The sequence below is a fragment of the Falco punctatus genome (assembly GCF_963210335.1).
Source record: "Falco punctatus genome assembly, chromosome: 4".
NCBI lineage: Eukaryota > Metazoa > Chordata > Aves > Falconiformes > Falconidae > Falco > Falco punctatus.
The window spans coordinates 13770352-13796332 of record NC_137583.1 but is presented as its reverse complement, the minus strand read 5'-3'; the positions used below and the strand labels follow the sequence as shown (position 1 = coordinate 13796332).

The 25981-nt window shown below is 44.8% G+C and overlaps 1 protein-coding gene across 2 annotated transcripts in view; it reads right to left on the bottom strand.

Annotated features, from left to right (window-relative positions):
- SETD5 (SET domain containing 5) overlaps positions 1 to 25921 on the bottom strand; it is a 66257-nt gene extending 40336 nt beyond the window's left edge. Inside the window, exon 1 of one of the 2 annotated variants that reach the window (XR_013927844.1) lies at positions 25630 to 25921. The gene's annotated coding sequence lies outside the window, so the exon portion shown is untranslated. The remainder of the gene's footprint in view (positions 1 to 25629) is intronic. The other variant, XM_080385595.1, reaches the window with a different exon arrangement.
- Between the last annotated feature and the right edge of the window lie 60 nt (positions 25922 to 25981).

The window sequence follows — 25981 nt, the reverse complement described above, 5'->3', positions numbered from 1 at the left end:
GGCAGAGCCACGTCAGATGTCTGGGCGCTGGCGTATAGGCTGCTCCGATGAGGAGCACGGCAGGGCCATGGGCTCGGCGTGGGGAACCGGGGTGAGTCACGGCAGCATCACGGGGCGCAGCCGCCGGCGTGCGGGGCTGGCAGGGAAGCCTGTGCCCAGGCTCCACCTTTGCTGCTGACCGCAGCGTTTTGCTAAGGCAGCGAGCAAAATCGCCGGTAAATGCAAACTTCCAAGGGTCGGATGGCAGGTGGAGGTGAAATGGGATCAGCTCCTCGTTATGTAAATAGCCTCAATAACACAGACGTTTGTAAAGCAGCTATTATTCTATGCAGCTCTGAAGAAAACCCCTATGATACAGAGAAAGGCTGTACTTCCACACATAGCAAAGGTAGCTCCAAACCCAAAGAAAAACGGTGACAATTTAGCCACCTTCTCTGCACATTAAACTTTAAGGGCAGCCTTGAATAACTTTCCACAGTCTTTCCTCCAGCAGCGCAGATGAGCCAGCCTGCCCTTGCAGCCAGCCGTCACATGCTCCCTGGCATCTCAGCTGCTCTGCCAGCAAACCCTCCTGGGCTACAGAGAGGCTGTGAGCCAAGTTTTCCAGTGGGTAGTGAATTTCTCACAGGGAACTGCCTTTGGACGCCATAGTCCAGCCATTGTTTAACACATAAAAAAAACCCAGAAACACAAAAACACACACTCACTACAAGGGCAAATGAAGGAAGGCTGAAAGAGTCAGAAAGTTTAAATACCACACACTATATTGCCTTTTCTTGTCTTAAAAGGAAGGCCACTTCTCTTAATACAAGGAAATATTTTCCTTCTTCAGTATACATCCCTAAGAGAAATCCTTCTGATAGTATGACAGGCATACAATGAATTACAGAAATAGCACGTAAAGATTTCTAAGTGGTCTGCGGCAATTCCCTGTTATGCCCCAAAGCAACAGTCTCACGGGTAGTTGGGAGATGAAAAAGAAAACATGCAGGACTAAGCTCACAAGCAGCTCAAACCCAAGACAGCCCAGGTGTCCTTGAGTGTATTTTCTGGAAAAATAAAAAGAAACGGACCTTTAGGAAGTGTCACATTTACCCCTTCTCATGCTTGTGACAGAACTGATTTCTATACTGACACCAAATGAGACAAACTGCTGCTAAGATACAGCTAAAAGCTACAGACATCAATCCCTGCTTCAACCCAGAGTCACATAAAACTCTGGCACAACGTTAAAAGAAATAGGACAAGTTTCTCAGTGTCTGAAGCACCCTTCCGTTTTAAGGGACACAGAAAACTCCCCCACCCCCGCCCTTATTGATCTCTTGCTTTTGCCATGACCATACCCAGCTGGCAGCAGCCCAAGATTTCATCAGGACAAATTCCAGCCTCTCGCCTGCTCGTGACTCAGCAGAACCAGAGGATTTCAGGTGTGGCTTCTGGACTTGAGTGTCACAAGATATCTGGTCAGTCCTGGGGTAACTGGGACAAGTTTTCAGCCACTTCTCATAGGAAACTCTCTTTCCATCAGTGCTGTACAAACACTGTTGTACAAATGGTCCGCTAACTCCCACTTTTGGGAGAGAGATTACCAGAGAAACATGAAACACCAAACAGAAAGGTTAGACAAGGCGAATTCCAGTTCAGTCACTTTTGTGTTGACCTAGCAGTACTTGCCCAACCACCACCCATGCTCAGATTTTACTGTTTGTTGCTGCTGTTTTATGCACGCTTTCAACCCTGACAATGTAACATTCAAAACAAATTGCTAAGACTGATCTCAAGTGCTGTCCAAGACCACATCACCTTCCGGCTAGATTACAGGCTGGTCTTCATGAAACTTGGCTTGCTAACACCCAAAACATTAGCCTGTACAGAAAATACTGGGGTTGACATCAAAATGTTCACCCATCGAACTGGCAAACTTCCTGCATATACAATCTCCAAGCTCGTCCTAACCTCTCCCCCCAAAAATATACAGTTGTAGAGGAGAAAAAAGTCACACCAAGTTCTCTCCAAAGTTTTCCTAAAATTCAAAGTCTTAATGCAAATTTGATGAGTTTCAGACCACAGCACAAACCTATCTCCCTTATGATACAATTCTTGAAGTCTAATGGAAACAGGAATTTTGAAGGCCTAACAGGTAAATAATACTTAGCTGGTTTTGAAAATGCAGGATTTAAAGATATTTCCCCCACCACCACTTTCTGCATCTACGAGCCTGCCTCCTTAACCAGTCATACCAGTATAAAGACACCTGGTCTTCCCCAGCATCATCAAAACAGCCCAGACGAGCATCCACCCGCACAGCCACCGCAGCGTTGGGATCCCCAGTTCTCGCTCGGCACAGGTCACACACCAAGGGGCTCAATCAACTTCAGACCAAAACCTTAAATGGTTGCCTTAGCTAAATGGTAAATATAGGCTATTCAATTATTTCACGTAACATCCTGTATCAACAGAAAGGACTGTAATAAATCTAAGCTGGCCAAGTGAAGGCTCTGCAGCACCTGCTATAACACTGAATTTAATTTTCAAAACTCTGTTTAGGATGCAACAGCCACAGCACTACATTGGCTCACTTCCACAACCACTGCCATCCATGTTACAAATAAAGCAGATGCAGAAAATTCGCTGCTGGAAACTCTTTTCATTACTTGTGGTGTTAAAGTCAGTATTAACAGGGACAGTCAAGCATGATCAGTCAAACAGCTCACTAGAGCTTCCTCCTTCAAGATGTGGTTGTTACTGTTTTCACAAGTGTCCAGTCTCACAGACACCTCTGGGCACCCGTGGTGCACAACACTTGGTGATAAACTACAAAATATTTGTGAGTGCCATGAAAAATTTACCCTCTGTCAAAAAACCCTGGGCACAGCCTCACAAACTGCATGTGTTACCTTAACTCAGATGCCCAGACTCCATCACCATTTGGTGCTGCTCAGGTGATGCTATACAATCTCAGGGGCGACAAAGCACTCCCCCTGCACCCTGCCACAGACTCAAGGGTAAAGCAGTCACCAAGCAGGGGGAGGACAGAGAGATTCAGCCTGTTTCTCTGCAGCAGCAGTGCATACCTCTGAGTCTGTGTCCACAGAGGACTCAAAATATCCTAACATTGTGCATCCAGTATCTCATGCATTGCCAGGAATGATAAGAAGGTAACACACTACAAGACACATTATGGACAAACAGAAAAGCTTTTCTGATTATATGTAACTTCTAAATGCGTGCCAGGCCAGGGAGGACAGGGAAATCCCCTCTGCCTGCACTGATAACTTCTCACGCATCTCTTGTTCGCAGATAGCAAAGGACAAACAAGCGCTTCCCTTTATCACTCCCCACACCTCCGAACAACTCCAGTTACTGAAGTCCCAAAACTAGATGAAGACCCGAGACTTTTGATAATCCAGGATTACTCATGTCCAAATGATAACAGCCAAATGATAACTTCTCCATGCGCAGCAACAGGCCTACAGGTCACCTATGTAGGATGAGCTCCACATATAAGAGTTGCGTATCTTTAAGCTCCCAAGCCATTACCAGTCATATCAAATTCAAAGCATGTTTTTCTCCTGCATCTCAGACTGCCACAGGCGAGAGCTGGTGGCAAACTGGAAATAGTAGCTCTGCCATGCAGCCTTCCTTGGCATCCTCTCCATCAACCTCATCTGGGACAGAGCCAGCAAATTCTGACCAGTTCATACTTATGCTGTCATCTGCATCCATAGCAAACCACTCTGCAAGTGGAGCAGTATAAAAAGCATTAGCAGGCTTACAGATCCTATTCATTCATCTTTTCCCTGGGAAATTTCAAAGTAGCAAAAATCTATGGGAGATCTAATGTAAACATGAAGCGCTTCAATTACCATACTGAAGAAGTCCCCTCTCATCAGCCAGTGCCACCCAAATATGAATGCAGTCCACATGAGTCCAGTCAAGCACTGCCCATTCTTAGCTGCACACCCATCAACCTCATAGCAAGGGCAGATTCTCACAGAAGGACAAGCACCTTTAGTGCGAACAGATTCAGATCAAGGGGTTTTGCATTTGAAACAGCTAGCTCAAAAAAAAAAATAAATGCATCAAATTCTCAGAATTTCAGATGTGTTGATTTATAAGGACACCTACAGAGAGGCAGGAGCAGAGCGCACAGATCCTCGTCATTTAGCTCCAACTTACTCCAAAACATACAGATTCCTAAAAGTACTTGAATTGTGCCTCAATCTACCAGTTCAAATGCTTAGCTTTGCTCTGAAAACAAGCTGGGTTCACTAAGCAGCAAGGAAACAACTGTGCCAGTTTTGAAAAATGAAACATTGACATGAGTATTTACCACTATCATTAGCACCATACATCATCTGCTAGCTGACTGACAAAGCAAGACAGCGATCCATCCATCCCACAGGGTCTGGGAGTACTCAGTCCTAGTCCACAACAGAAAGGATCAAAGTAACAGGCAACACAAATACTCATTACTAGCTATATATGCATACCATGATAACCAAACTATTGACAAATAAAGTGCAATGGTTAAAAATGCATCTGTCTTACAGCTTTCTTAAGACTCTCTCCTGTTTTATACGTAAGCAACTATATGCAAAAATAAATGCTTGCATGTAAACCTTTGGTTGAGAGTTCATCTTGCTCTCTGGGATGTGGAGAACCGTGATAAACACCAACAAGCTCTTAGAAGAAGAATAACAACATTTTAAAATCGTTACGCATCAAAAAGGAACAACCTAGTGAGACCTGATCCTGCTCACCATGCTGCACAAGACCTTGAGTCAAGGATCGGGGAAAGGCATGACTGTGGCTTTTAGGACACGGGTGACCTCAAACACTGTTTGGTATCCATGGGCCTATGCATCACTCAAGTTGTTCCATGCAAGATATGAAATTATATTAACTATTCCCATTACTCTTAAAGTACTTCATGAAAGCACTAGAAACTACCTCAACACATGTCCTAAAATACACCTAAGCTAAAGTCAGCATGATAAAACCATTCAGCAAAGGCTATGTAAGCAACATTTAAAATGCAAGTTAAACTAATTTTGATAAAATTTGGTAAACAGCTGGAAAATTTAGTGGTTTAAGCTATTTTAAGATTATTTTCATCATGTCCAGCCATGGGATTCCATAATTTTATCTGATGAAGAAAACATCAATTTTAGTTAAACTCCTCTTCAAACTACACCCTAAGGGACTAGAAACTATGACAGTGAACGACTGAAGGAAATTAAACCATCAAGCAGAGAAATTACGAAATACATAGTCAAGTATTCTCAGCAACTGACCCATAACTGCAAAGATTACTTGGAAAAGCAAAAAGAATAACCTCAAAACTTTGCTGCTGCTTCAGCAGTCAAGAAATGATGCAAAACCTCTTTGTTTTGCAGACAAAAAAAAAAAATTCCTTTTTTTTTTTTAATCACTGAGAATTTCACTAAGAATTCACAAGAAATTCACTAAGAATTGTGATAAGAAATAGAAGAAAAATTTAATAAGAGATAAAGGAAGGGCAGATAAGGCCTTGCCTCCAGAAATACTTTCTACTGGACAATTCAACCACATTCTTTACAGTCCAAGACACTCCGGAGATGGAAGATGTCAGACAAGGGTTTGTTTGGACCTTTCTTAAAACATCTAATTTGTATCGTGAAACCTTACTGGAAAGTTTAATTTATATTGATTTGAAATTGGTTGAAGAGTCATACGTAAGGATAATTCCATAAACAAATACATGCCAAATTAGAAAGGGGAAGCAAATTACAGAGTAGCAGTGATCCGTGGTAGACCAAACGATTCTGAGGTATGTTTATGGAGAGGTGGCAGGCAGACACCAGGAAACTTTGTACCCCATGCTGATGAGAAGGGACCTAACTGCATTTGCGTGGTCTGCACACAGTCTGCTGAGCAGGACAGTGACAGAGATGATGTTTTAAAGGAGTAACAACTGCAGCGTCAAGGGAGAAGGACTATCCTAACCAAGAACTTCATATCAAAGTCCTCGTAACTTTAAGGGCCACGAACAGAGAAATGCTCAAGAAAACTTCACAAGGTAATACTTCGAAAATCTAGCAAGCTATATGAAACACCAACACCTTAAACGTGTTAATCAGCAAAATAAAACTTAAAGAATAGTGGTAATAGTGGAGAAATTCAGAAAAATCCCACAGGCTCAGAAAGAGTAATTGTTGGTCCTTTTCTATGCTAAAACCATCGTTTTACACTGCCACTATCTCACAGCATAACAACTCATTAGTGAAGATGACAGATTCTTCAAACACTGAAGCACTTAAAATGAAATTTTCAAAAATGAAAGGAAGGCAGCTCCCTGAAAACACTTCTATTTTTGCAAATATGTTTTTCTGTTCTTTTCTGAAAGACATAGAGCAATCACAGAATAGAATCACAGAATCACTTAGTTGGAAAAGACCTTTGAGATCATCAAGTCCAACCATTAACCATGGATTTCTAATTAAAAATGGAATGTATGTTTAACAATGGAATTCCATTGCATTTCCAATACAAGAGAAAAAATAATTACATATAAGCCCCACAGAAATGATGAAAGAATGATTACTTAAGTAAATGAAACAGGAAAGAGGAGGAACATCCCTCTTTTCTTTCAGTTCTACAAACTTTTGTTTTGGGACAGTCACAGGGGAAAACTATTCTGCAGCCAGGGTAACACATCCTAATGGCTGTGCCAGTTCTATACTGCAAGTTTGTTGCTCTCATTTCCCGTGGAGTGAAGAACAGTCACATGTCTGTATGTCATAAAAATCACAAAAATCACCAAAAAAGGTGCAGAACTGATATTCTGAGATTAAGAGCTTGACAACTAACCTCCAGTGAATCCAGCTGTGGCAGCTGATGTTACTACTGCGACTGCCCCCTCTAAGCCTTTGCCAAAACAGCTGGCAGGAAGGAAATATTGCCATGTCTCATCAAGTGCAGTTGATGCCAAGATGACAGGACTAAAATCAGCAGCAGGTAAAATACATATTCCCTTTTAAATACAGTTAAAGGGGCAACAAATTTCTGCAATGGGACAGCACAGACAGCTAGGAACAGCAATACTGGAAACACCACTGCTCGGTCTGCCACACCTTGTCCATATATATCTGCGATGTTTTCAGACTCAATTTAAAAGGCCTGCCTATACCAGAAAATGGCTATGGTTAAAATAAGACTCAAGATTAATTTAAATAATGTAAACAACATTGGTTTAATTCTAGCAGACCAGAGTGTTTCCTTGTTCTAAATTTTGGTGCTTGTGAATCTAATAGCATTCACATGAATGGTTGTACCTGTGTATTAAACTTTCCTAAGTAGACAAACCCTACATTAAAAAGGTTGTCAGGCACACCCCTGCCCCAAAAAACCAGAAAAAAACCACCTTCAGACCTTGAAATTGTGTTTTCAAGATATTTCAGAGAAAAGCCTATACCACATGCAATGTCAGAGGGAAAGAGAGCAATAAAGGGCAATAACTAGGATCAAATCCAAACCCAGCAAATTACAGTTCCCATGAGAATCCGGATAGTCCAGAGTCACGGGAAGTCGCTGAATATAGAAGGGGAATCAGCAGAATTTACTGGCACAGAGCAACGTCCTGAAGTTGCAACCAGTGGAAGGCTAACCACTAACCAGTTGCCAGGAGTAGGACTGCAACCTCCAGCCCTAGTATCGGAAAAAAGATTTCTCCATAATCCCACTAAACACTCTCTGCCTCACAGGTCTCACTGTACGTCCTTTATACATCTATTTAAGGCCCCCATGTGATGAAGGCTGCCTGCCTGGCCACTCCCAGCCAGGGCAAACAACCCAGCTCCAGAGGAGACTCCAGCAGCGCCTTCCAAGGCAGACGTTGCATCAGCCAGGTGTGCAGGAAGCAGCGGAGATAAAGCAGCTGTTGACGAAGGGGCTCTCAGACGGAGGCCGCTTCAGGAATCCCATGGAAGGACGACAGGAAGGAAAGAGATGTTCCGCACACAGAACAAGCTTCATCGGCCTCAGAAAGCCTTTGTGCTGAGGCTCCGGACCTGGCCTTTCTCCCAGAGATGATGCAACACTGAGGAACAAGGTCTGTGCCAGAGAAAACTATTCACAGGCTATGCAGATGGCAACGCGGCCAAAGGCTCTCAGATCAAAACATGCCGGAGCCCATCCAGGCCCGTCGAGCCCCACCAGGCCTCCCTTTGTGCCCGCCCCCCCCCCAGCCCCCCCGGATCCTCCATTTAATATTGACACCTTGGTCCTAGCGTGACCACAGCTTCGGCAGAACGAAGGACCTTAGGATAGACAGAAAGAAGTAAAAGGGGGTTTTCAAGTCCTGCAAAAAAATCACAGTTCATCCTGTGATCTGTTGCAGGGAAGAGCCGGGGGAGAGAGCGAGCTCCGAGCCTCAGAGCTCCCAGACGGGATCCTCCCGTCACCGCGGCTTGCCAGCGCACGCCTGAGCTCCCCAAACACGTACGGCAGCTCTCCGCTCGCCGGCAGCCTTGGCCCCGCTCTCACACACCAGGAAACCACGCAGGGACAGCCCAGGCAGCCATGGCAACATCATACAGTGTGGCAATTATGGAGCCACGGCTCCCAAGCGAAGGCTCAGCCTTGCTTTCCATTACAGGGCTCGCTTTGACCATCCCCTCGTGCCCAAACCACCACCGAGTGCCCTCCTGGCTCCAGCCCGGCCTCTGTGGTTTGTGACCAGTGGGTTCTGCAGCCACGCACCTGGGCTCGAGATCATGCAAATACATTTTTCTATGCGTCGTAAGGAAGTTGCTCCAGGCTTACATAACGCTCTTATGCCGCGTCCCAACAAACACCCGTTTGTCCAATGCACCTCGAGTGGGAAACCGGGCTACACCTGCAACTTGGGCCACACGTGGCCAGTCGGATCCATTCAAACACAGCTGTGTAACCACTTAAGCATTAATGTCCAGTGAATTTTACAGGATTTCAGCAAGCTTCCAGTGCTGTGGCAGGTTTCAAAGTTCAACCAGCTGCACTGCCCCACCACATCCCCGTCTCAGGGACATCTGTGTAGGAAACTTCACTGACTGTGGCACTTGCCCAGGCACCAGAGCCCAGTGGCATTCTTGGTCATTTAAAGATGGTTCTGGGACCCCTAGAAAATTCACACATTTTCTGCATATCTACTTTTCCCAGCACAAAACCTGTCAGTGCAGACAAGTCAGTAGGACAGTGGGGGAGAGCAATCACAAAGGCCCAAAGGCAGCGTATCAGCCAAAAAACCCTTATTTCCCCTTCTGTGGCCTCCACCTGGTTGATGATGCTGAATTATGTTCAAGAGATGTTCTTTATCGCGGTTCACTCTTCTCGCTTACTTGCATCTTGCATTGTATTTTGGCACTGGCAAGATACATGCTGATCCCAAAATGCAGGTACTACCGACAAGGCAGCATGGCACACCCTGGCTCTGCATGTTGGGTCCTCTGTGCACAGTGGATGTTCACCCAATTGCAATGTTACAATAGTCAGGTTTACAGAGTAAGTCATCAGCCAACAATATATTGGATCATCAAGCTTTAAGGAATATAAATTTTGGTAAGTTATTTTGCAAAGTTTTTGCTAAAAAGATAATCAAAGACTTGCTCTTAAAAGTGCAGAGATGAAGATGTAATACTTATTCAGGAAGCTCCCAAATACCTGCTTCATAACTGCTGGCAAGAAATGCAAAGCTCGGTGGTACAGACAGCCCTGAGAGCCACGGTCACTTTTTTGACTAGCTCAGGTTTTTTGTTAAGAAGACGAAAAGCAGATAATCCAGTTGAACCCATTTTCAAAGTAAATGCAGATGATGAGAAATCAGCAACCAGTGAATGAATAAAGACAAAAGTCACTTAAACCAGATTTGTTAGTGGTGACTTGCAGATAAGTTAGTAATTTCTTCCTCTGAGAAGAGCTTCTCTGTGTAACCAACCACCTTAACTGCTTGTGGGTGGTAACACAGGAGTACTGACATCAAGAGTGCTTCTTGTAAAGCTCACACAGAAGTGATGCTGAGTGAGTGGTTCTGTAACACATCTATGTAATGCTATCTGCTCCCGCAACTGCTGGCTTTTTTGAATATAGAATTATGAGCAGAGTAATACATTGAGGGCATTTTCATGATTATCACAAATGCTACTAAGCAGGTATGTACAACCACATGATGAAGCTAAGAATTTGAAACACCAGAGCTGCTCATGCTGAAGAGATGGGACAACCCTCCTCCAGCAGGTCATCTCCACCAGCCTCTCGATGCTGGGGAGAGGGGAATGCAGAGGGAAGGCAGGGAAGGGGACAGATTTCTTTACTGCTAAGCCTTCACAACCTCTCTTGCGTGTAGCACTTTCTGTGAGTTGCTTCTGCAGGTTAAGACAGATAGGGCTGCCTGGACAAGGTGAGTAGCAGGGGTTGCTGCACTGGATCTTGAAGCTGGAGGCCTTCACTTTACACTGAGTAGTGCCCCAACACGTTTCTGCAGTTTGCTATCCCTTTAGCCCTAAGCAAGGAAACTTGCAGTTGCTAGACAAGCTCTTTCCCACCTCAGAAACAGTTTGATTTATGTGACAAATCAATAGGCTCAATGTTCAAAAAGCTACAGAGTTTTGAGCTGCCTCTTCTTCCTTCAGACACAAAAGCATTTCCTTGCTGCACAGCTGCAGAGATGAGAGCAATGGGGCTCCTCCCTGGCCAGACCTGGAGGAGGAGAGGAGAGGCAGGAATGCAGCCACACAGGAGAAGAGGTGAGAGCAGCCCAGGTAGCTCCACGTCCTCCTCTGCGCAGACAAGGACGAGCGTGCACACAGGCAGGACTGACCGAGAGCTCTACCTGCAAAAAGCAACAGATTTTGAGAGCTACCAGAAGGGAATTTAAGAGCTCTGCATGTCTGCAAAGGCATCTGGAACAAGGTAATCTATGGAAATACAGAAACTTGGCAGCCATCGAGGGAGTGGTGGAATGGACAAACGCAAATAAAAAGCAGAAGCATGATCTAGAGCCATTACCAAACTGAGTCACACAATTCCCTAGGTGAATTTACAAAGTCAAGGAGGAGCAGAATCACTGAAATACTCTCATTTGGATGGCATGAACACCAGCAAACAAGTGCCATTAGAATACTGCTTCTGACAATTATTTGATACAGTTCCAAAAACAAACTTTCCCACTAAGTCCAGTTAACTTGAGCGGTAGAGAATATCCTACATTAATTTAAGAATGAAACCTACCAGGAGAGCTTGTGCTTACTTCACCTCTCAGAGGAACTGTAATCACATTGCCATTGTGCAATTTATTCAATAGTTTCTAAAAAAGGATGAAAAAGATTTACAGACTTCTGCTGCTGCGGTCAACTGGAATTCAGAAGTGCTCATCTGAATACAGTGAGTGTACACAGTTACATCAGGGCTTCTCTGTAGAGGCTTTCAGAAAGTCTTAACCATATCTTAAACATCTGAAGCAACGCAGTATGGGAAAGAACAGAGTTCCAACGATGCAAGCCACAAAGCATTAAATTTCAGAGTTCCCTTCACATCTTATGTGTCTTACGCAAGGCAGTATTCGAGCACCAGCTTAACTATTTCTCCTCTAAATTCATCCTAATTTCATGATCTTGGCTTTGACTGCAAGTGCATTTATCTGAACTTGTGCCAACCGATCAGGGCATAAAACCTTTAAAGATTCTTAAACTCCACTGTCAGGAAAGAAGTATTATCATCATAAAAAAAAAAATATTTTAAAAAATCACAACATATTTTCTCCAGAAATAAATTAGTTGGGCCTGTTTTAAAGGACTAAGATGAATGTTCGCTCCTTCCCTTTCCCTATAAACTGGTCCGATGTTTAATTACTATCATTGCTAAGAAACGATACTTCAAGATTGAATTTGTCTAACCTCAGTTGATAGTGTTATGCCTTTGTCAGGAAATCTCACAAGTCCTTTTAGAGAAAGATCAAGTCCTTTCTCAATTGTCTTTTCAATAAGCTGAGTAAGTTGAGCTCCTTTAAGCCTCACATCATGAGGCTTATTTTCCAGTCCCTAGATCATTTCTGCAGCTGTCCTTTGAATTCTCTCCAAATACACTGGCATTCTTCTTGAAGCATGGAAACCAAAATTCAATTCCAGCATCAGTCTCAATGTTGCTGTGTTTATAAGATTACTTATTTTTGCTTCACATTCCTTTCCCCTACTTTCTTTCCTCCTCAATATGCCCAAGAATCATATTAACCCTTTTAAATAAAATACTGGCCCAAGTACCATGTAGAGGCAACTAGCTCTAAAGACCTTAAAGCCCTTTGAACTACTGCTTTTCAAAATGCTGTTTCATAATTTATAGGTGAGTTTGCAGTTTTGCTAACAAATGCATCACCTTGCAACTGGATGGATTCATATATTTCGTTGACACGGGACAAAACAATTCAGAACTCCCTGAACATACTTCATTATGCCACTAGCGTCTCTCTGACAGAAGCTTTATCAAATATTTTATGCCATCCAGATAAAAAAATTCTAAACCCCAGTAAATTAAAAGCTGATATCATCTCACAATCTTCTATAAAGCTAGGTGTGTCCTTTCCAAGTTACAATCCCAGATATTTTAGATCTCCACTGTTAATGCAATTTCTGCAGCACAACCATTTCTAGTGTCAGAGTACCCTGCCTTCCTCCTCCTAACTCTTGCCCTCTCTATCCAAAACAGCCATCCCACACATCTCCTACACCCAGTCCAACTTCCACAGAACCGCAAAATAATCCAGGTTGGAAGGGACCGCTGCAGGTTAGCTGACTGAAACCCTCTCCTCTCCCCAAAGTAAGGCCAACTTGGATCAAGTTGCTCAGGGCATTGCTCATTTCTTCTCCAGGGCCACTAAGTGTTTGCATAACTATGCACTTTAAGGCCAAAAATAACCTTCTGATGATCTGACTTTCCACCTAACAAAGACTGGAAAATCTCACCTAGCCATTTCTACACTTGGCATTGAGCTTACAAATGAGATAGACCATGTTTGTCAAGTACAGCCTAAAAAACAGCATATAGATTTACCACAATTCTTTGGGGGAATTTAAAATCACGCAACCTAGAGGTCCCCAGGCAGCACCAAACCAAATCACTAAGTCTTCAGAGCGAACACAGTACATTTGTAGTTCTTATGAAAAAGGGTAAAACTTTTTTTAAAAAACTAAAACTACATCAAACACTTCCTCAGAAGCCTTTGACGAATGCTTCAAACTACCCAAGTGAAACTCAAGCTCTAACTACCCCTCCGAGGGAGACTCCTCTTTCACTGCATATATAGGTGACTTAAGATGCTAGCTTCCCCAGTTTCATGAAAGATGTATTAGTGGCAAATATATTGATATAATTTTAAACATTATCTTCCTTGTCCACAGTGGTGAGATTTATCAGCATCTATCTTTATCAATACATTTTGTTAACACCACACTCACAGCATCTGTTTCCTTGACTACCTAAATAAGAATGTCCACTATCCCTTAACTAGCAGAGAGTATCTCTCAACTCACACAGGCCAGTTCCTACAAAACTTACCAGTTCTTGCTTCAGCCCCTAACAAGAATGTCCCCTACCCCTCTAAAACCCACACAATTATATAAACAAAGGACTAATGTGGACATGTATTTATCAATACAAAAGCATGTCATAATACTCAAGTTATCCCCCTTCCCTTAAAGAATAGCTATGTAAAATCAAAGTGACTAAGAGCAGGGCTGGATTTAACATAACAGCATGAACTACTACACTGAAATTAGAGATGTTAGCCAAGATACTGTGATCCTCTCACCTTACGTTCTTCCCTAAGCATCAATTTTTGGCCCTGTCAGAGATGAACAAAACCTTCAGTCTGACTTGGGAGAGTCACTCTTGTTCTCATGTTACATTTTCTGCTCTCCTGTCCGGGACGATCAGTGCTATATTCTCTGCCAACAGCAAGAAGCCTCTTTAAACTTGGAAAAAATGTGAAACAGAATAATAATAATAATAAAAAAAAATCCCATCACATGAGTAAATGAGGCTTGACAGTATGATGGATGCTGCAGGTTCACAAGTATGAAGGCACTCCTAAGAAGATGGCTTGCGCCTGTTACAGCTTCACATAGGCATAGAAGACGCTGGTTTGCCGCATTCAGGAGGGAGACGCTCAACTATTTAGATTGGACGCATTTTATATAAGACTGAAGATGACTAAGTCACAGCTGGACAGATTATGTTCTAGAAACAAGCTACGTGCTCCTCCCTGTACCTTAAACAGCAGCATTTCCTAATCTGCACCTTTCCTCCTTTCCCTTCAAACACAAGATGCTGAATTATCCAAAGAAAAAAATAGCCTGAAAATATTCAGGGCAACATGCATTAACCGAGAGGAATTTCACCAGTCATCATAGGGCTAATTTGATTTTGTCATTACGGAAAAACTGAGAACTATCGAGACCTCAGCTGGGTAACAGTTGGATAAGAGAACGATCTCAACACAGAAGGAAAGCAGCACAGACAGGAATTATCTTCCTGAATAATGCAGATAAGACTTTGTGTACTAAACATCCAAGCAGATAGCCAAAATACTCTGAAGGCCCCTTCACACAGTTTATCAGTCCTGATGGCTACAAATCAGTAGCAACATTGTTCTTAACCCTAACTATCTTGTAGCATTACAAAGCTAGTGAAAACAACCAGGAAAAACACCCTGGCTCACACTACCACACTTCCCCATCAACAACTCATACAAGAGATTTTTCCACCTGTATCCACTACATAATGGACTCCCCCCCACATTTATCAATATCAGTATTAAAACCACCGACTGCTTTACTGAAAGAACACAAAGGCATATTACAGAAGCAACACAGCACTACAGAACATGGACATGTGGGCAGAGGGGAGGACTGGCATGGGTGAGACAGCTACCTAAAGAAGTATTAAGAGAAGCAATTTGCATCACTAGCCCAGGTGTAAAAAAGTAAAACCAAACCAAAACCAAATCCATGTTTTACTTCCACAATGTCTATAAGATGTCCTAAGCAAGCTAATCGCTTTTTTTGTGCCTTAATTTTCCTATCAGTAAAATCAGAATACTACGTCTGAGATGTCACACAGTGTTTCTACACATGAAAGCTAAAGCTAAACCCAGAACTAACCAGAACAGGAGTGGAGACAAACTGCTCTGGCAAAATTGCATCTTGAACTTTTGGGCAGAAAAAAACACCTGAAAAAAAAATGTAAATCACTGTAGACTTGTTCCATTCACAGTCAGTACAGGCTAAGGACCCACACATGCATCCAGGGTGACAAGCAGCAGCCTCCCAAAAATGGGGACGATCAGTTTAACTGGAGAGATTTTAACCTAAGCTAAATCACAAGTTGTCAATAGTAACAGAACTCCATAGCAAGTCCCATTGTTGAGATGAATTTTTACATTTTTAAACCCACATACCACTCCAGCAACAACCACCTTTTTATAAATTTAGGTAAAAAATTTGTTATCATTTTTCAAATACCTCAAGGCCATTTATTTCCTCCCTCACAACCTTCTCTTCACATAAAACTGAAAATTTCAGAATTCCTTGCAAATGTTACCCCAAAACAGTGACTCTCATAAGAACAGCCTACTTCACTGTCGCACAGAAAAGGAGTGATGCCTTAAACTCTGACATTGGAAGAGCAACAGAAAGCCACAAACTGCTCACAAGAATAGGTTGCTCCTAAATCACCCCCATCCATCTCTGCTGTGTGATATGTTTTTTAAAAAAACAACAGCATTTCACTGAAAGGATCCTGGTAACCTTTTCATACAGTCCTGCAAAAACCAGAGAAGTTACACCAACATTTGGACATGCCCTTTCATTCTCCCTGCTCCTTCAACGTCATCTTCTCCACATGTGATTCAACAAATTTCTGCTGACCAGTTTCAAGCCGACAGTCCCAAGCTGCACTCAAGAAAGGCTTAACTAATGACTACAGGTTTCAACGTATAGTCTCACTTTTAGAATATGCTAGCACTTTATTCTTTATTCATTTCTAACTTCTATCTGCGTATGTAAGACTGAGGAATACAGGAGCAGGGAACAGGAACTGTGACACATTAATTTCACTCTTGCGTTCTCTGGCAGCTTGTGGGGAAAGTCTTTTCCCAGCTTGTGAATTTTTCATCTTACAAATTCTGTATCTGAACTTTTCCTAAAGGATACTCTGAACCCACAGTGGCCAAAGAGAATCCACCAAAGGTGGACTTGTGCCACCAGGTGCAAGCACTTCTGCACCCAGCTTCTTGAATTTCTCCATCTGACCTATGCTGGTGCTCCAAGTGCTTCAGTAGCTAAGCTGGAAAGGTAACAAGCAGCACTAACAGGGATTTTCATAGGTGTGTAAAGGACATCATCAGCCTGGGACTTCAGCATCCAAGCGCCTCCCACCTCAGGCACAGCACCAAAGAACAGCCTCTCCAAGTAGGACCATCACAGGGTGGCATTAAAGTATCTCCTTTACATATCTCACAAATTGTAGTTTTGACACCTCAGCAGAGATCTTCCTACTGACACTTACTTAAAAGAGACAGGTTTGGGACAGCATACCCCAAAATACAATGTCTATTACTTAGTAAAACTTTCCACCTTCTGCCCAGACCCTGTCAGATAAAGGATGTGTCCCAGCCCTGGGTACTTATCTGGGGGCACGGGCACAACCATTCCAATGAAGTACATGGGAACCCTACCTACATAGGTCATCTTACTGCCCACCTAGGCATTCAGCTACCACAGTACAAGGTCTGAACAACTTCTATCAGGTGTGAAGCACAGGACAGCAAATACAATCTTAGTTCCCTTATGGCAAAGTGATCTATTTGGGGCTATTCGCAAAGGTTTGCATTAAAGATCACCCTTACACCAGATGAGATTTCTTGCTTATGAGACATACTGCTCACGCCCAACAAATTTTTTGCACAGCAATATGCATTTGGAGGTGTCATGACATGCTAACATTTAAATAACTTTATTCAAACACAAATAGCCAAAACACTGCCTCAAGTTCTACTAGACCAAATAGGTATGAAACTAAAAGCCTCAGCTTGCAGTGGGGCAGAGCGAGCAGCACACACCAGGACTTGCAGTACACAAATAATTGTTCTATTTCAAATATATGCTGCTATAACCAAGTTTTCCATATTAAAGAAATAGGATTCAAGTTTCTGCTGCAACTGGACTTGGCTGAACTAAATTTTTGTGTTGTTCCAATAGCATTCATGTCTCTATATTTTCAGCAAAGTTACATGGAATTCATGCCACAGTTTTTACTACTATATGTTTTTAATACATTTGATTGAGAATGTGTCTTCAGTAATTCCTAACTTTCTGCATGCCTCAGTATCTTACAAGTCATAATGACTGGCAAGTAAATGCAAAATAAAGACTTTCTAATTGCCAGGTTAAAACAAAACAAAACTAAATGAAGAAAACGATAAGGAACACTGTGTGGTGCATCTGCTTACACCGATTTGCAGTACTTGTATACTAATCAACATTTTGCTGTCTTCCAAAAGGGGACAGCACCCCAGCTTTCTGCAAAAGTACACCTACAAGAATTTGCTATTTTGAAACAGTTACCCCCCATGCTTAGGTTGTAACACTATTGCACCATCACAGATCAAACTTACATTAAAACATCCGCCCAGCTCCCCAAGCAAAGGAGCAGGTGAAGGAAAGACTACACCACCAATTTTCAAGCGAGGAACTAAAGGTTTGTCTAAAGAAAGCACTCCATGCACAGCACCCAAGGGCACAGACCCACAGTATTTCACAGACTGCTCACCATGCAATGGACGGTAGCTTGCTCTCCTTTAAAAGGAGTGTGAAGTTACAGAGGACAGCGTGAACTGGCCACACTGTGTGCTGCCACCAAAAGGCAGAGACCCTGCTCCCCTTCTCCGGTCCCCACCACATCCTCTGCACTTCCACCCATATGTTCTCCCCTATTCATTTTGTGAGGGCTCTGGATGCTTGTCAAATCTCTTGGTGAGCCAATTCGGTTCACTATCTTGGCAAAAAAAAAATAAAAAATCCAGCAAAACCCAAAACATAAAATAACCACAACATAGCTTTCTGCTGGGTTAGCAAGCTGAAGGAGTTCAGAAAAGGGATCCAGCAGGAACCAGAGCTGGCAAACAGAAAAGACAGTTAGAACTCCCCGTTGGGTGGGAGAGCAAGGGGGAGCAAAACTTTCTCCATTCAGCAGCAGAGCTGTTGGATGTACTCAGCTGTCTCGTGTAACTTCACCCGGAGTAACCTCACTAGCAGGGTGCAGTTCTGCAATAGTTTCAAGCTGACTTCAGCTGGCACAGCTTCAGTGCAGCCTCCCCATCCCTTTCTGCACTGGTGCTAACCTGACCCCACAGTCGAGCAGCTCAGGCAGAAGCCAGCAGAAAACTCTTACTTCCAAAAATGAAACGCACTTGCTGTCATGGTAGCCTTCCTGAATAGTTCAGTATGGGGGCAGACGCGGGCCAGAACAGAGGCAAAAGTGATGGTGGAAAGGAAAACAGGACTGTGGAAGCAGCACGTCAGGTCACCTTGAACTGCGATGGAACCATATCACTAGCGTGCACCAAAAACCTGCACAAAAGTTGTGCAAAGAATATACAGTGCATCACAAACACCCATTCCAGTTTAACACACAAACTTCCATGTATGAGCAAACCCTGGGGTGGATATTAGAACAACTGCACAACAAAGCCAGTTTGTGGCAAGCTCAGAACCTGACTTTCACCTTACAAGTATCCTTGTTCCCTATTAACCTCCAGGCCATTCTGAACCCCAACATCCTTGAAATTCATGAAACTGTAAGAGAACTTTGAATCAGAAAGCCAGTCTCCTCTACAGTCAAGCAGAGCCTACTTAACTTGATCAAGCAGTCATGTTTTCTTCAAAGGTTCACTTTAGCTGTATTTATACAGGAAGCTTCCAGATCTTTGCTGTGGCAAAAGTTAATCTACAGCCACATTACTGAAAACATTCTTGCAGCATGATTATAAGTTATTTCAACCTAATGCCACCAAAACACAGGAAATAATTTGTTTTAGTGTCTTTAGTTGAAGGCCACATGAATGCAAAAGGCTCATATATTCTTCCAAGTACCTATAAATTGATACTGCAGCTCAGGTTGAGACATGCTAACTATTTTAAGGGCTCCATGCTGAACCCCCAGGGCACTTTAGTTTCCTAAATCATTGGTTCTCAAACTTCTCCCAATATATTCCTTCCTGCCTGCAAGTGAGGATACATTCTCACCTCACTCTCTCCCATAAAAACATTTAAGAATTGCTCCATGGGAGCAGCTCCCACACTGGCATCCTGAAGTGGTACCAGTCCTAGAGTGTGACTGAGAATGTTGCCAGAAAGATGTAATTTGGGCAGAGGCAGAGAAGGGAGAAAGGGCCACACTGAAAAACACTCCTCTGCTCCTATTCTCTGCACTACCTGGAGCTGTGATGAGAAGTCTTAGTCTTCCCAGTCCCATCCTCCCACCAGGCACCACCTCTGCAGCTCCCATATTCTGCTCCCACAAGCAAACTGCGTCTTTCCCTCCCGCAGTCTGAGCAACGCTGTCTTACATGGGCTTCCTTACCCAAATATTTCCATGCAACACAACCCTCAAAAATCCTCTGGCCACTTATTTTCACGATTCAAAGTCTATGCAAAACCAAGAGACTGCATTATCTGACACTAACAAACTAAAACCCCAAGCTACATCCTAACTTTTTTTTTTTCTTGTACTGAATCATCAGCAGCAGGCATGTTCTGTTAAAAATTTGACGTCAAGGTCTCACACTCCCTCCCTATCAACAACGTGCATTTCAAACTGCTCACTTTGAAGTCAAGAGGATTCTTCTCAGTATCAGAAATTCAAACTGTTTTCTGGGTTGTTGGCACGATCACTCAAAAAGTTTTGCCCCCATAGATCAACAAGGCTGCAGAAGAAAACCCTGGTATGAACTCCATAAGGACAAAAGGAGTAAGTCTGAGTCACTAAACGAGCAGCTACCAAATCTAGACAGTATCTTCTTGTCAATGTGTATGATTGCAATTGTAATCGTGCTCTAAATATGACCACATCAAAAGCACTGTGACCTTTCTACTCTGAAATTACTTTGAAATATTTTAGAGCTTAAGCATTTGAGTTTTAAAACTAACTCACATTCTATCTCGAAAGGCTGCCTGTAGTGAAAAAAATAACTAAGCTCGTTTAGGACGGGATGAATAAGCAAAGAAGTTTGCTGCCTTGAGAACTGCATAGATCTAACTGCTTGGGATACCTCCCCTTTGCTAAACTTAGCCCTTCCATGACCCTCAGGGAGGAATGCAAGACCTGTCAACGTTATCAAGTTTATAAGGATTAAACTTTAGCATAAACAACAGATCACTTCTAAACTTCACTCTAAAAGCCAAATTCCTGACTATTTCTCAACGCCACTCTTCTATGTTTCTCTCTCTTCGTTCCCCCTTTTTTCTCCATGTTTGGTGAATGTGGGACTATTAGATTCCTGACCACAAAAGAAATTACTTCTGCTTACTAAAAGCTTGCCACTCAAACTGCTGACAAGTCTTCCCACATTTTTCCACCTTGAAGTCTGAGCACATCAGTACACTTTTCTGAATATTTCCCATATTGCTCATTAAAATAATTGAGATTTGTGTGCACTTGGTGGGAGGAAAATAAAACTCATCAAGAAAACTTTTCTTTCTCAAATTTATTATTTAAAAATATAATTTGCTTGTTCTACTGTTAAAGCATTTAAATTAGATTTAAGGAGCAGAAAGTTGCAGATTTACAATTTAAACAACAATATTGACGCTCCTGTAGGGCTTGTGGCAACAAAAACTAGCATTAAGGCTATTATTTGCTGCAGATTTCTTCTTTTGGGCTACAGCTTTTCAAGTTCAGACTCATCAGTTGAAGTGAGGGAAAAATCCCTTCAGCTATTTCTGTTACAGGAAAATAATGCTTCACCACTAGCTCGGGTGAGGGGGGGGGGGTGGGGGACGATGAACAAGAATCTCCTGATTTGTCGCGTAGATCATCCTCTGAGACAAAGAGCATCTTTACTAATTATAGAAGAAAAAAAATTTAAACTAGGAGCAGTTGAAAAACTGTTTCTCAGCATGCTCAGTGGGCATTAGCTGCGATTTCAGCAGCTTAGCAAGTCCCACCCCTGCATGAGCTCAGCGGGGAGGCCAGGAGCACTGCACATTCTCCCTGCTCAGCAGGGACAGGGGCCACTGCTCGGCTGATTTGCTACAGGAATACTGGAAAATTGCCACCAAAATAGCAAACCCTGTGAAAAAAAAATCCCAAAAAGCCCCCAGCAACTTCAATAAAGAATTAAGAAAAGAGAAAAAGTGGAAAAAATCCCCATCTCAGCTCCCACAGTTTCAAGATGTTGAACTCCTGCTGCATTAGTCTGGAGCTTCTTCCATGATCAAAATAAGCAAGAGGTTTAGGCTAAGCCAGATTTATAAAAAACTGTCTCTAACAATGTAAGTGTAAACTCACTGTGCACTAACTCTTGCTACAAGTCGGTCATGGAAGCAGAAGACTGGCTGTAGAAACACTAACAGCTTTAACATCCATAGTCATTTTTCTTTTGGTTTGGAAGAGAAAAAAAACTAAATAGACAAGTAAAATGCAAAAAAAAAAAGTCTTTATTTTAAAATCACACAGAAGCTTAAGTTTCATGGGGCGACTGAGATTTAATATCTCACAAGCTGTACATTTAAGCATACATTTAACACTTTGAACTAAAGTACTGCTACCACATCTTGTATACATAAAAAAACCCCTTTGCCTATTGCAACCTTTCTTATATACTACACATAAGACAAGATTTCACTGGCAACATTTCAGAATTACACACACAAGCAACACCAGAGTAAGAACACAAATGTGCTTCTGTAATACAGTAATATTGCCATGAGAACAATGATTTTTGAATTTTCAAACCTCTGAACACTCATTATGTTTGTTTTACTATTGCCAGAATAGATAGAAACATTTTTATCTCATCACATCATTCAAAACAAGTCTGTAAGAGTCTGATCATCCAAAATGGGAGAAAGAATAGACTGGTCAGACTCATAAAGTACATGTCTGGGACATCACACATTTAGTTCTCCCTTGTTTGCTTCGCTCCTGGAAGTCTGAATTCAAATTGCCTTTTTTTTTTTTTTTTTAACTACTTCAGGGAACATTAGGAAAATTTAAATCAACAATTGTTGGTTGGTTTTTCACCCCCAGAAAAAGAGCATAAACTTTTGCACATTCTGGGGTGCCAGTTCAATGCCATCTCTTTCCTGTGGGTTCTATCAACTTTACTTTTCAAAATAAGATCTGGCTGTAACTGGGTCCTCTTCATAAAAAAAAAATAAATATTTAAATGTACGTCAGATTTCACTGCCCACCTTGGGGTGGGGCAATCTCAGCCAACATTAGCTAAGGAATATTACTTTCAGGTCACTTGGGCTAAGACAGTAAAATGAAAAGCCAGGGCCTTGTCAAAGCAGTGCCAGTTATCCAACAGGATGCGAGGCAGTGGACTAATTCCCCATTATAACACACAGAGAGACTGTAAACAACACACAGAGAGACTGTAAACAAAGACTAAAGGGCCATGAAGATCACTTGCTGTATTTTATTAAACCAAGGAGCTAGTTTTCATACTCAGAAAATCCTCAGTTCATTACTATTGTCATGTCACTCCACGCTAGGCAGCGGACATCACGTTCAGCCCCAGTGATGGATGCATTTTAGGTGGGTTAGAAGTTGCTCACCCCACCTTGTGAAACAATTTGGGTGCTACAGATCCTCAAATAGAAAAGCTACTTGGAGTTTGGCATCTACCACATGATTGCTGCCAGTCAAGCGGATTTAAGGGCACATTTTAATCTCTCTCACGTTATTCTGGTCCTGGAATTTTTGCTTCAAGCTCATAGTAAATCTGAGTTTGGTAAATCAGGCCAGGGCAAGGGGCTCTCCCCATTATAGGTGTTAATTTACAAAGATGGCAGTTGTTTTCCAATGCTAACGTACTCCCATGCTGCATACCTCAACTAACAGTTTCATCTTTAACAAATGCACTGGAATATGCTGATAGCTCCAACTCCAGAACACAGTATCATACAGACAGCAGCCAGTGCCAAATGGTTAGTTAAGTAGATAAGAAAGGCACTCATTCTTCCTTAAAATAAAAAAAAAAAAAAAAAAAAGGAAGCTATTGCAGTCAAGCAGACAAAGTGTGGATAGAAGCTGGCAGATTCCACAATACATAGTCACGTCGAAAATGGCCTCCTCCTGCAAACTGTTCCTTCATCAAGCATTTGAGTCAACCGAAAGAGAGGAATTGTCCCTATTATTCACAGGAGTTTCACCTCCCTGTTCCACAGAAGAGCAGCATTTTCTATACATTTTGACATACAACTACCTAAGAAGCACAGAGGATAAATTCTACTCTGCAGCAGAGGGAAAACTCCTCTCCCCTGCTTTCTGTTTCCAGACCCAAAGTTGAGCCGGGCCTTTATTTTGACTGTTCCCTGGTCTGTGAATGGAAAATCCCTCCTCAGCACTAGCAGGCTGGTGTCTGCTGCACACACCCACCGCACACAGCAGAAATTCCAGTCAATAAGGCAAGTGGGGCCCAGGCGATGGAAGGGGAGGAAGGAGCCATACAAACAATAAGAAAAGCATCTGGCTGTTACTGGCTGGAAAGGAGACTGGAGTTCAAAAGAGACACGACTGCAGCCTTCACTTAGCAGGAAGATCATATCAATTCTCGCTGTCCTACTTTTCACATGGGCCAAAATATCTGGGAAGGGTAACTCGGGGTTTCCAGCCCGCACTTTCTTTAATGCGATTCCAATAACTCCAGAACAGCGACAAAACCCACCTTGTAGGTTTTTATCCCACCTGACCAAAACATCCCCCTGCTTCTGCTCTGGGCCTGTGGAAACGGCCTGAAAAGTAAAAGCTCTTTGCTGAACGTGAGCCAGCCATCTCTCCACCACCACACTAATGGAGGCTGCTCTGCTGTCCTTCCCTGGAGATAGCAGCCAAGTCTACTGAAGCTTTTCTCATAGCAACCACAGCTCCAGAGCCAACAGCAGCTGCTGTCACTGCCTTACACGCTTACCCACAGGATCCAGAGCAAAGCAACACCCTCCTCCCTGCACCTCTAGAGCAAAGGAGAGCCAGAGGGCTGGTGACAAGATGACTTCCTGGGTCAACCACAAGAAAAAAAAAAAAAAAAAAGCAAAACTAGTATTTCCTATCCAAGTGAAAAGGGGAATCTCCTATTTCTAATGAAGAAATCGGAAATTCTTTTTCTGGCTTTAGGTTCTGGTAGTAACACCCAGTCACAGTGTGGGGCAACCACCTAAAACCCACGGTGTCCCAGTACACCACAGACGCCAACATCAAGTTCTTCCAGACCCGGCTGCACCCTTCTCACGAGGGGAGGCGTTCGCCCCCTGCCCCAGCCGTACCCTCGGCGCTGCCATTCCCTCGCGGAGCAGCCATGCAGCACCGTGCCCTCTGCAGACCCACCCCCCCCAAAACCGCACGGCCCACCCGGGGATCCCGGCGCCCAGCAGAGGAGTGCGGGGACACGGCCGGGAAGCGGCTGTGACCGCCCCCGCGCCGCTGCTGCACCCATTTCGCCGCGGCCACGGGGCCACGCGCGGCCTCGCACCTCGCCTCCTGCCCTCCCCCGCGGCCGGCCCGGCGCTGCCCGCCGCCGCTTCCCCGCCCGACACGGCGGTGAACTCCGGTCACCGGCACCCAAGGACGAGCCGCCGGGCGACAGTGACCTTGCCCGCGCCGGCGGAGGGAAGGCGGCGGGGGCCGGACCGGACCGGGAACCCACCCCGCGGCGGCCACGCGTGACGGACGAGGAAATGCAGGAGGATCCGCGCTGCAGCCCGCGGCGCCGGGCGGGCCGGGAGCAGGGGGTTACGGGGGAAGACGCCGCACGGGCACCATGAGAAAGCAGAAAATGCAGGTTAAACACCGCCTCCCCCGAGGCCCAGAGGGGCCGGCGGCTCGGGGCGGGTAGCGGCGGCCGGGGCAAGGCAGCGACCGCCCGGAGGAGGCCGCCCCGAGACGGACAGCAACCCCTAAGCCCCCCCCGGGATAATAGGGAGGAAAAGGGGGAGCGGAGGAGGCCAGCCTACGGCGGGGCTTCCCCGCCGCTCGCCTCCACCGACAAAGCCCCGCGGCGGGGCCCGGCCCCAGCCCCAGCCGCGGCCCCGCACCGACCTGCCACCACCGGCCCCAGCCCGGCCGCCGCGGGCGGGCGCGCACCACCGGGACCGCCATGATGGCCCGCGCCGCCGGGCCGGGCCTCCCCCGCCGGGTCGGGGCCGGGCCGGGCCTCCGGGGCCGCTGCCCCACCGCCACGGCGGGGCCCTGACGCCCGGACCACCCAAGGCTGGCGCAGGGCGGAGCGCCGGGCCGCGGCCCGCGCCGGGAGCCCCCCGCGGCCGCCCGCCCTCCCGCCTGGGCATTCCCTCCCGCCAGCCCCGTCGCCGGGCACGGCCGGTACCCGTCCGCGCCTACCTGGCCGGCCCGTTCCCCGGGCCCCCGCGCGGCACTAGGCCCGGCTCAGCGCCACGGCGTCTCCTGAGCAGCCGGCGGGAGCAAGCCCTCGGCGGCGGCCGCGGCGCCAGCCCCTCCCCCTGGCAGCAGTAGCGGCGGCTTCTCCCCGAGCCGGGCGGAAACGGCACTGGGCGCACGGGGATCCCCGGCGCCGGCGCCAGGGGCGCCCCGGACACGCCCACTCCCGCTCCCGTTGGCTGCCACGGCGCTACGCCCCGCCCCGCCGGGACGCCCGCCGCCGCCAGCTCCCCGCCCGCCCACGCTTGCCATTGGCCGACTCGCCGTCCGGTCCCGCCCGCGCTCCTGCCTCAGT